Source organism: Hevea brasiliensis, chromosome 4, assembly GCF_030052815.1.
Source record: "Hevea brasiliensis isolate MT/VB/25A 57/8 chromosome 4, ASM3005281v1, whole genome shotgun sequence".
Classification (NCBI taxonomy): domain Eukaryota; kingdom Viridiplantae; phylum Streptophyta; class Magnoliopsida; order Malpighiales; family Euphorbiaceae; genus Hevea; species Hevea brasiliensis.
Genome location: NC_079496.1, coordinates 25916412 through 25924825, shown reverse-complemented (window position 1 = coordinate 25924825; position 8414 = coordinate 25916412). Strand labels below are relative to the sequence as shown.

The 8414-nt window shown below is 35.5% G+C and overlaps 1 long non-coding RNA gene across 1 annotated transcript; it reads left to right on the top strand.

Moving 5' to 3' along the window:
• Nucleotides 1-607: 607 nt before the first annotated feature.
• LOC110644159 (uncharacterized) lies at nt 608-2215 on the top strand. The gene is made up of 2 exons (XR_002492785.2): nt 608-1024; nt 1465-2215. It is a non-coding gene; the product is annotated as an uncharacterized LOC110644159 (long non-coding RNA).
• The last annotated feature ends 6199 nt before the right edge of the window (nt 2216-8414 follow it).

The window sequence follows — 8414 nt, the reverse complement described above, 5'->3', positions numbered from 1 at the left end:
GTTTACGGTACACAGGGCCAGTTTTGCTTAAAATTATCTATATAATCTAGGAAAAAAGATAAAAAAATAAAATTTTAAAATATTAAAATTGAGCCAGTTTTAGTTCAGAATTGTTGGTTAACCAAATTATTATAGGCTGATTTTGGCTTTAATTCACAAGAAAATAAACTGTAATCAGCCTGCCTCTGCCGATCTCTATCCAGTTTCGAATTTGACCCAGTCGGTTTATAATCTAAATCGGATCATAGCTAGGTATAGGTGTGCTTAGAAATAACAATGAATAGGGTATCATCGAAAATTATCATATCAGAATTCAAATTCAATTATTATTACCCGATAAAAAATTTAAACCCGTTTAATTTTACATATTACAATTAATTATTTACATAAAAAATTATTTTCATTAATAAAAAAAATTATTTTTATTAATAATTTATATTTTAAAAGTTTAATAATTTTATAAAATATTTAAATTTTATTTTAGGTAAAATAAAATATATATAAATTTATAAATGTTATTATAAAAAATATACATATTATAATTAATGAAGTTTTATATAAATAGATTTGCGGAGTGATAAAACTCGAACCTATCACCACTATTATTTTTCAAATCAAATCTCTTTCCAAAACCGATCATGTAACATCCAAAATCACTTTATTAGACTTCGGTAGGATCGTGCATCCGGAAAAACACCACCCATTCCCTTCCCTTGGTGTGCCTGCCCAGCATTTTTTAATTTTACCGACAAGAACAAACTATTTCCAATATTCTCTTTTCTCCCCTTTTATCTTCTCAAATTTTTCGCCCTCCGTAAACATAGTATTAGGGTTTATATGTCACTTCTGGAAATTAAAAAAATACCGCTTGATAACTGCCCAGCTATCAGCTGCCGGCGGCTCAATGGTCGGATTTTATTTTTGCATTACTCATTGAAGTCTCTTATTATTTTTCTTGTGCTATTCAACCCTTGAAGCAGATAGTGATTAAGTATATGCTCTACCGATTTCTTCAATTTCTAAGGTATGCCTCTTTTATCTTTCAGTTTCTATTAACTCCATGAAATTGAATGTATCACTTCCTTTCATATATTTGTTGATTGATTTATTCAATGAGATAAAACAGAGATGATTTTCTCTGGTGAAGGACAAAGATTTTTTTTTTTTTTTATAAATAAGGTCTTAATTGTATAGAAATGGGCAGATTGGAAACTGATGAATAAAGCAGGTACTTATGATTAAATTGCCATATCTACAAGCCTTCTGGCGCAGCGTTCTACTGCTGTGCCGAGCTTCTGTGATGTGTTATGATTTCAGCAATTATCAGCTCACTGATTCCTTTCTAGCCCAAGATTTTAATTTTTCCAATTATTATTATTATTATTATTATTATTATTATTATTATTATTATTATTATTATTATTATTATTATTATTATCTGCCTCTTTTGTTTGATGCCTGTAGTTTTATGTATGAAATTGTATGCGATTTTGGAGTCTCTTGGCCTCTGACTAGTGAAACTCGAGGTTGATTTCTGTCTCTTTGTTGCTAAGTGCTTGCCATTTGATGAAAGAGGCCTTTTCTGTTGTATTTTAATGAGCTGAACATTTTGATTGATAGAAAAAAAAAAAATGAAGTGAGAGAGGGCTTGAATGGAAACTCGACAAAAGCAGGAGGACTTCTTGTGCACTTTTTTCTTCATATTCATGCCTAATAGGTGTAGGATTTCTTTTTCCTCAGTGACATGTAGATACAGATGCATCAATCACACATACGAGATATCTGTTTGTCCTATATTTTACTTTAAAATGGGAAGAATAAATATAATAGAAACCTAGGATTGGTGTGGTTGAAGATGAATTGAAGTCCTTTGGATGGTGCCAGCATTGGATCATATAAGAACTCCTCATTAGGTATCTGTAAATCCCATTTGAATTTTCTCACAATATTATGCAAGAAAACAAGTATCTCTATACAAGCAAATTCATGCCCCAAGCACATCCTTGATGCCCCTTCAAAGGGAATGTATGAATATTGAGCAGGTCCTCCTGCAAACTTGAAGCATCAAGGTCTTCTGGATTTGGACAAACAGCTGGATCTTTTTATGTTGAGCCAGTGCTCATATACAAATAGCATAACTAAGGAAGCAACTTTGTATTAATGAGAGATATTTTCCCTGCTATGGTATAGTCCATGATGCATATATTTCATTCAAGATTAGTTTTTTCCAAAAATGAAGATTCCTTATGTACTTGAAATTAGAAGGTTATGGCTACTCAAGAGTTAAAAATAGAAATAAACCTACAAATTCCAAAAAGTTCATAATAATATTTATTATTAATACTTCATAACAATATACAACTTAAAGTAAAAGGTGAGGGTACTTTTCATCCTTTTGGGATTGTATAACCTTGATATGTGAAATCTAGGGCCTCTCTGAAAGCAATGCTTACAGGTGGAGATAGTCTCATAACGTCAGAGGCCATGCTCCATGAGTACTTCATTTTCTGCACATACTCCCATTGCAACAACTCCCCTTGTTCTTTGGACTTGGCAATATCAATTAGCTCTGTTTGCCACGTATATAAATTCAGAACACATTTGCAAACATGAATTGTACGAGTTCCTTGTGTAGGGACTCATTATAGTTTCATCATTTTCATCACAAGGAAGTCAAGTCATTCAAGCAACAATTATGGAAATTACTTAAACATTTGAGTGTTTTGATGATTATAGGAATTGAACTAAGAAAGATAATAACAGTCAGAACCAAAACTAGAAGCCTAACAAAACCTATTGGTTAGTAATATATATGTTGTACAATGAAGGCTTGTGCCTTTGAAGTTGTATTTATAGAATTACTATGACAACTACTGTCTACTCCTTTCATGGTAAATGTGAATGGGTATGTTGATGGGTAACAAACTTGGTATTTTTCTTGTATAGCAGAAATTTTTGAATTTTCTTTCTTTTTCTTTTATTTTTTGAATTTTATTTTAAATGTCTTTCTTGCATGTTGATTTATTATTATTATTATTATTATTATTATTATTATTATTATTATTATTATTATTATTATTTTATTTTCTAGTAGGGTCATTTGATTTTGACAAACTAGTATCATGTGGTTAAGACTTTACCTAATGGCTGCTTAGTAGCCACTTCAATTAACAGTGTTAGTGTTTGGGCCTTTTTTAGCTAACTGATTTAACCACAAGGTGCTAGTTTGTCAAAACCAAAAGCATATAACCTTCTTTGAAAATAGCTAAAATCACATTATATTTACTAAGTTTTTTCTTGCATGCTGAATGTATCTTTTAATCCCAATCATTGTCAAATGTAAAAATAAAAGAAAATTTGAACTTAGATGAGGCCTTAATATTTGTACCTAGACTTGTTATTTACCTTTCATTTTTTTAACTGAAAATTAAAAATTTGCATTACAAAGCTATTAGCAAGCAAGAGAGTACAAAATTAAACTAAAATTTCATAGATAAATTTCAATAACTGTCCCTGAACTTATATAATTGTAATACTATAGTCTTTCAACTTAAAAATGTGAAATAAAACTTTTTCAATTTTTAAATTTTACACAGTAAAATCTCTCTGACCTTCAATCATCAGTTTCCAGTTTCCCTATTAAATGTTGACATGGACAAATTCAACATGATGCTTAATTAGCTTTTCTTTCTCCTTTCTCATGTCACATGTAATAAGATTATCATTTAATTTTGCTAGTTGTAACATCGTTATCTTTCAACTTTATCATTTGTAACACTATTATCTCACAATTTTACATCAATGTAGCACCATCATCAATGTAACACTATTGTTGTTTAATATCACATTCTCATAATTGCATCTAATATAGATATACCATAGAATTTTTAATCTTAATTTGTCTATTGAGTAATATAATTTTTTTAGTATTTTTTTAAATTTTATTATTATATTTAACTTTTTTTACATTTTTATTGTAAATAACATATTGTTAAAAAAAATAAAGACTAATTAACAATAGTTTCTTCATTTTTTTAACATGTTATTTATAATAAAAAACGTAAAATAATTAAATATACTAACAAAATTTTTAAAAAAACATTAAAAAAATTATATTGGTTAATAGAGAAATTAATATTAAAAGTTCTAGTTATATTATATCTATATTGGATGGGATTACGGAAATGTGATTTTAAACAACAATAGTATTACATTGATGATTGTGTGGCATTAATATAAAGTTGTAGGACAATGGTGTTAACAAATGACAAAGTTGAAGGGCAATGGTGTTACAATTAGTAAAGTTGAAGGATGTTTTTGTTATGCATGGTATGAGAGAGGAGAGAGAAATACTAACTACGCGTCACATTAAATTTTACTATACAAAAATTAAAAGATGAGATAATTTTCTTGAACTGAAAAGGGTATCCTATCAAGTCAGCGCACCAAATACCTCTTTAGTCCCGTCCACGGGCCCAAACCCACCACGACTCCACTTGCACAGACTCTGGGTTTGCTAGGCCCACTCTTAGCGCAGAGCAGTTTTTTACGCAGGGGCGAGACTTGAACCCGAGACCGCACAGACCGTTACGAGGCTCTGATACCACTTGAACTGAAAATGATAACCTGTCCAGTCAGCGCACCAAATACCTCTTTAGTTCCGTCCACGGGCCCAAACCGGTACCAAGATAAGCCGAGAGCCCTTACCATACATATAATGTACTCATGCTATGCCTATTCCCTCTCCATAGGTACTCACTGGCTATGCCCTTTTGTACATTATACATATGATAACAGGACCGTCGCACGTAAATACTGAAACAAAGATATTTCTAATACACAGGATCCTCTCAGAGAGACAAGTGTAGAGCATACGTATCTCTGATTATAAGAGTATGATACACGTTCAAAGGTTTTAAGAGAGAAGGAGAAGGGTTTTAGAAAGCCATAGAAGAGAACTTCAGAGAATATTATTGAAGGGAAAACTTAATCTGATTACAACTGAAGAGAGCAACTCCTTATATAGACTTGGAGGCTCTTAGCATTACAGGCAACCGGTTAGAAACTGGCTACTGACACTCTTAAAGTAGATAAAGAAAAAGCAAAGTAAAGACATATACTTTATTACATTATTGACCGACAAACTTTAACTTTCTTCATAGAGTGGTGGACAGATTAAGGGTGTCAAAATCGGAGTCGTCAGAGTCGATTCCAAAAAAGTCCTTTGGCCACTGTCGGTGTATAGGTAATGTGGGTCAGCGCTCTGGATGGCATCTCTTGACTCGGTGTCCATTGGATCCTGGGAATCTTGCCACATGGGATGGGTCCAGTCAATGGGCTCGTCAGTGAGAGACCGGATAGGACCAAGTGATGTACAATTCACATGGGGAGGCACCAGACAATAATAGTTGTTGATTTCACAGAGATATTCAACTAATTGTTTTCTTAGGGGCCCCATGGCGTCCTTTTCAGTGATTGATCCCTCATAAGTTCTCCATTCGTATTCAGTATTTTGGGTCCAAAGGAGTCTATCGGGCCTTCTAGAGAAAGGCCTGTGCATTATGAACATGGTCCTGATATTGGGCTGAGTGCTGATGGGCCTGTCCTCAATTCCATGTGTGTCTATGATGCGCTTTAGACTGTAGTGCTATGCTGAAATGGGTTTGAACCATTCCAAAAATCTGGACAGGAGAGTCCTATTGGTGTTGCACATAACATACTGGTACAGGGCCATGAGTGGGAACTCTATCCTTGTGGAATAGAGAGTAACCATGCACCAAAGAAGCCATAGTTCTTCCAAGATGAGTTCTCTGTCAGGGTAGATACTGAAACATGTGAGAAAAGGGTTATCAGGGATAAAGATTGACAAGGATGGGAGTAATCCTCTCAGAGTGTTTCTGGCACTTAGATAGTGAAACAGATGATCTCTTGCAAACTTAGCCATTTTTGTGATGGGTTAGTTGGGTGAGCATCTTGGAGGGAAATTGTCTGGAGTAGGAACAAGAAAATTATGCATTGGAGAAGGAGTATGTGGAGAGGACGATGATGATGCCATAAGGATCAGGGGGAGAGTAGAGGAGGATGAATAAGATGGAGATTCTTGGGCCTGGATAGGAGATCAGGAACCAAGTTGTGTTTCTCCTTGATGTTTTGGACTGCGAATTTATACTTAGCGAACCAGTCCTTTAACCTCAGTAATTGTGGTTCAGGAAAAGACTTATTTTTGAAGTCTAGAACCTTTGGGAAGGATGAACTATCCATGACCACAGTAAAATGGTGGCCAATGAGATGAAATTCGAATCTTTTTATCCCATTCTTGACAGCTAATATTTCTTTATAGACTGAATGATAATGTTTCTGAGGCTCTGGAAATTCTCCACTAGCATGTCCGCAGATATGCTTTTCTCCTTGTATCTCTTCGATGAGAACCGCACCCCAGTGGGTGTCACTAGCATCAGTCTGAAGGATCTGATGTCCAATGTTGGGAATCTTCAGAGGTGGCGGATTCAGAGTCACTTCTTTTAGTACCTTGACTGCACATGTCTGCTTTTCTTTCCAGGGTGGAGCATTCTTTTTGAGCATTTTCGACAGTTGGCAGGTGTGGGTGGCCACGTGCGGAATAAACTTCCGGATATAATTGATAATACCAAGGAACTGTTGTATTTGTTTTATTGTTAAGTCCTTATCGGGAACTTCAGTAATTCTTCTCTAATGTGAGGTCCCAGTTGGTATTTTTCATCCTTGAATTTCATTATAAGGAAGTCGATATCAGTTTGGGTCAATGAGCTCTTCTTTTCTGATAGCATAATTCCATAGGAATCCACCAGTTGTTGAAATGAAGAGAGAAGTGTTCTATGAGCCGTAACATTTTTGGAGAAGAGATGGATATCGTCTATGTAAATAAGAGCACTGTGAAGTATGGGTTCGAATATCCTTGTCATGGCCTTTTGGAAAACTAATGGGGCCGTCTTGAGGCCGAATGGAAGGACTGTCCATTGGTATTGGGCCGTGGGAATACAGAAAGCGGTTTTGGGCTTATCAGAGGGATTAATACCCAATTGCCAAAATCTAGCTTTAAGATCAAACTTGGAGAAAACATAGGCCTTGTGGAGTTGAGTGAACAAGGCTTCAGGTTTTGGTAGAGGGAACTTGTCATCTTGAAGGAAATGATTAAGGGGCTTGTAATCAATGACAAGTCTTTTCTTTCCTCTTACTCGCTCAGATCTTTTCTCAACATAAAAGGCCTGACATGCCCACTGAGAGGAAGTGGGTTCTATGAGACCTTGTTGGAGGAGCTGTTTACACTCTTCTTGGGCTAGAGCCAAGTCTGTAGGATTCATCCCCGAGTGTGATGCCTTTGTCGGGTTAATATCTTAATTGAGTTTGAATGGAAGGTTGACAAAGAAATCTGGGTTCTTCCACAGGAGGTGATGATGGTGAAAATGTGCATGGGAATCAGCACAGGACCTTAAGAGGAGCTCCTTGTGTTTTTGAAACTCAGCTGAAGCATCAACCAATGAATATAACCTTGGGACAGAGGTGAATTGCTGAAAATTCCTCTTATATTTTAATCATGTGGGGAGGATCTTCAAATGCTTCGCCTGTTGATACAAGTCAAAGCCTATCAAAAAATCTTTGTCAGGAAGGTCCGACCCGATGACCCTGGTCCAGAGGATATAAGTAGGAAAGAACTGGATTTCAATGGGATACTTGGTGATAAGGGTAGTCTTGAAAACATTCCCATCTGCTGCCTTGAAGTATTCTTCATGAGGGACCCAGTATTCTGAAGGTAAAATGGCTGGGTTCATCATGCTTTTGTGAGCCCTGGTATCTAGAAAATCAATGACACCAATAGGCCGTTCATATTTACTGAGAAGGATATGAAGCGGGACTAAATGGATTGGAATAGTGTCTGGGCCGTAAGTTGATTGGAAGGATTGGATATATTGGGCCAGGTAAGACGGGTAATGGGCTTTAGTATCTGAACTGGATTCTTCTGAAGATGAGTGATCTTGTTCTGAACCAGTATCTGCTCCGAGGGCAAAGACTGTATCTTCATCTGGTTCATCTTGCTCAGAGAATAAGGATTCAATATCATCATGCTCTAGAGAGATGTGAGAAGCCTATTGTATGTGTTGTAGGAGCTTGACTGCTTTATTGGGGTTCTTAGGGCAGTTCTTGGCATAGTGACCTCGATTGCCACAGATGTAGCACCTATCAGACTTCTTGGTACCCGTTCTTTTCTTTTGAAAATATCTAACTGGTCTTCTTCCTTTCTTCTGTTTGAAAGGGGGTTTGAAACCAGAGGAATACTTTTTGTAATGCCCTTTCTTCTTTGTCTTGCACTCACATTTCTTTTCCTTTCATTTGATGTCAAGGTAGGACTTCTGACAGACATTCTTTAAGGCCTTGCT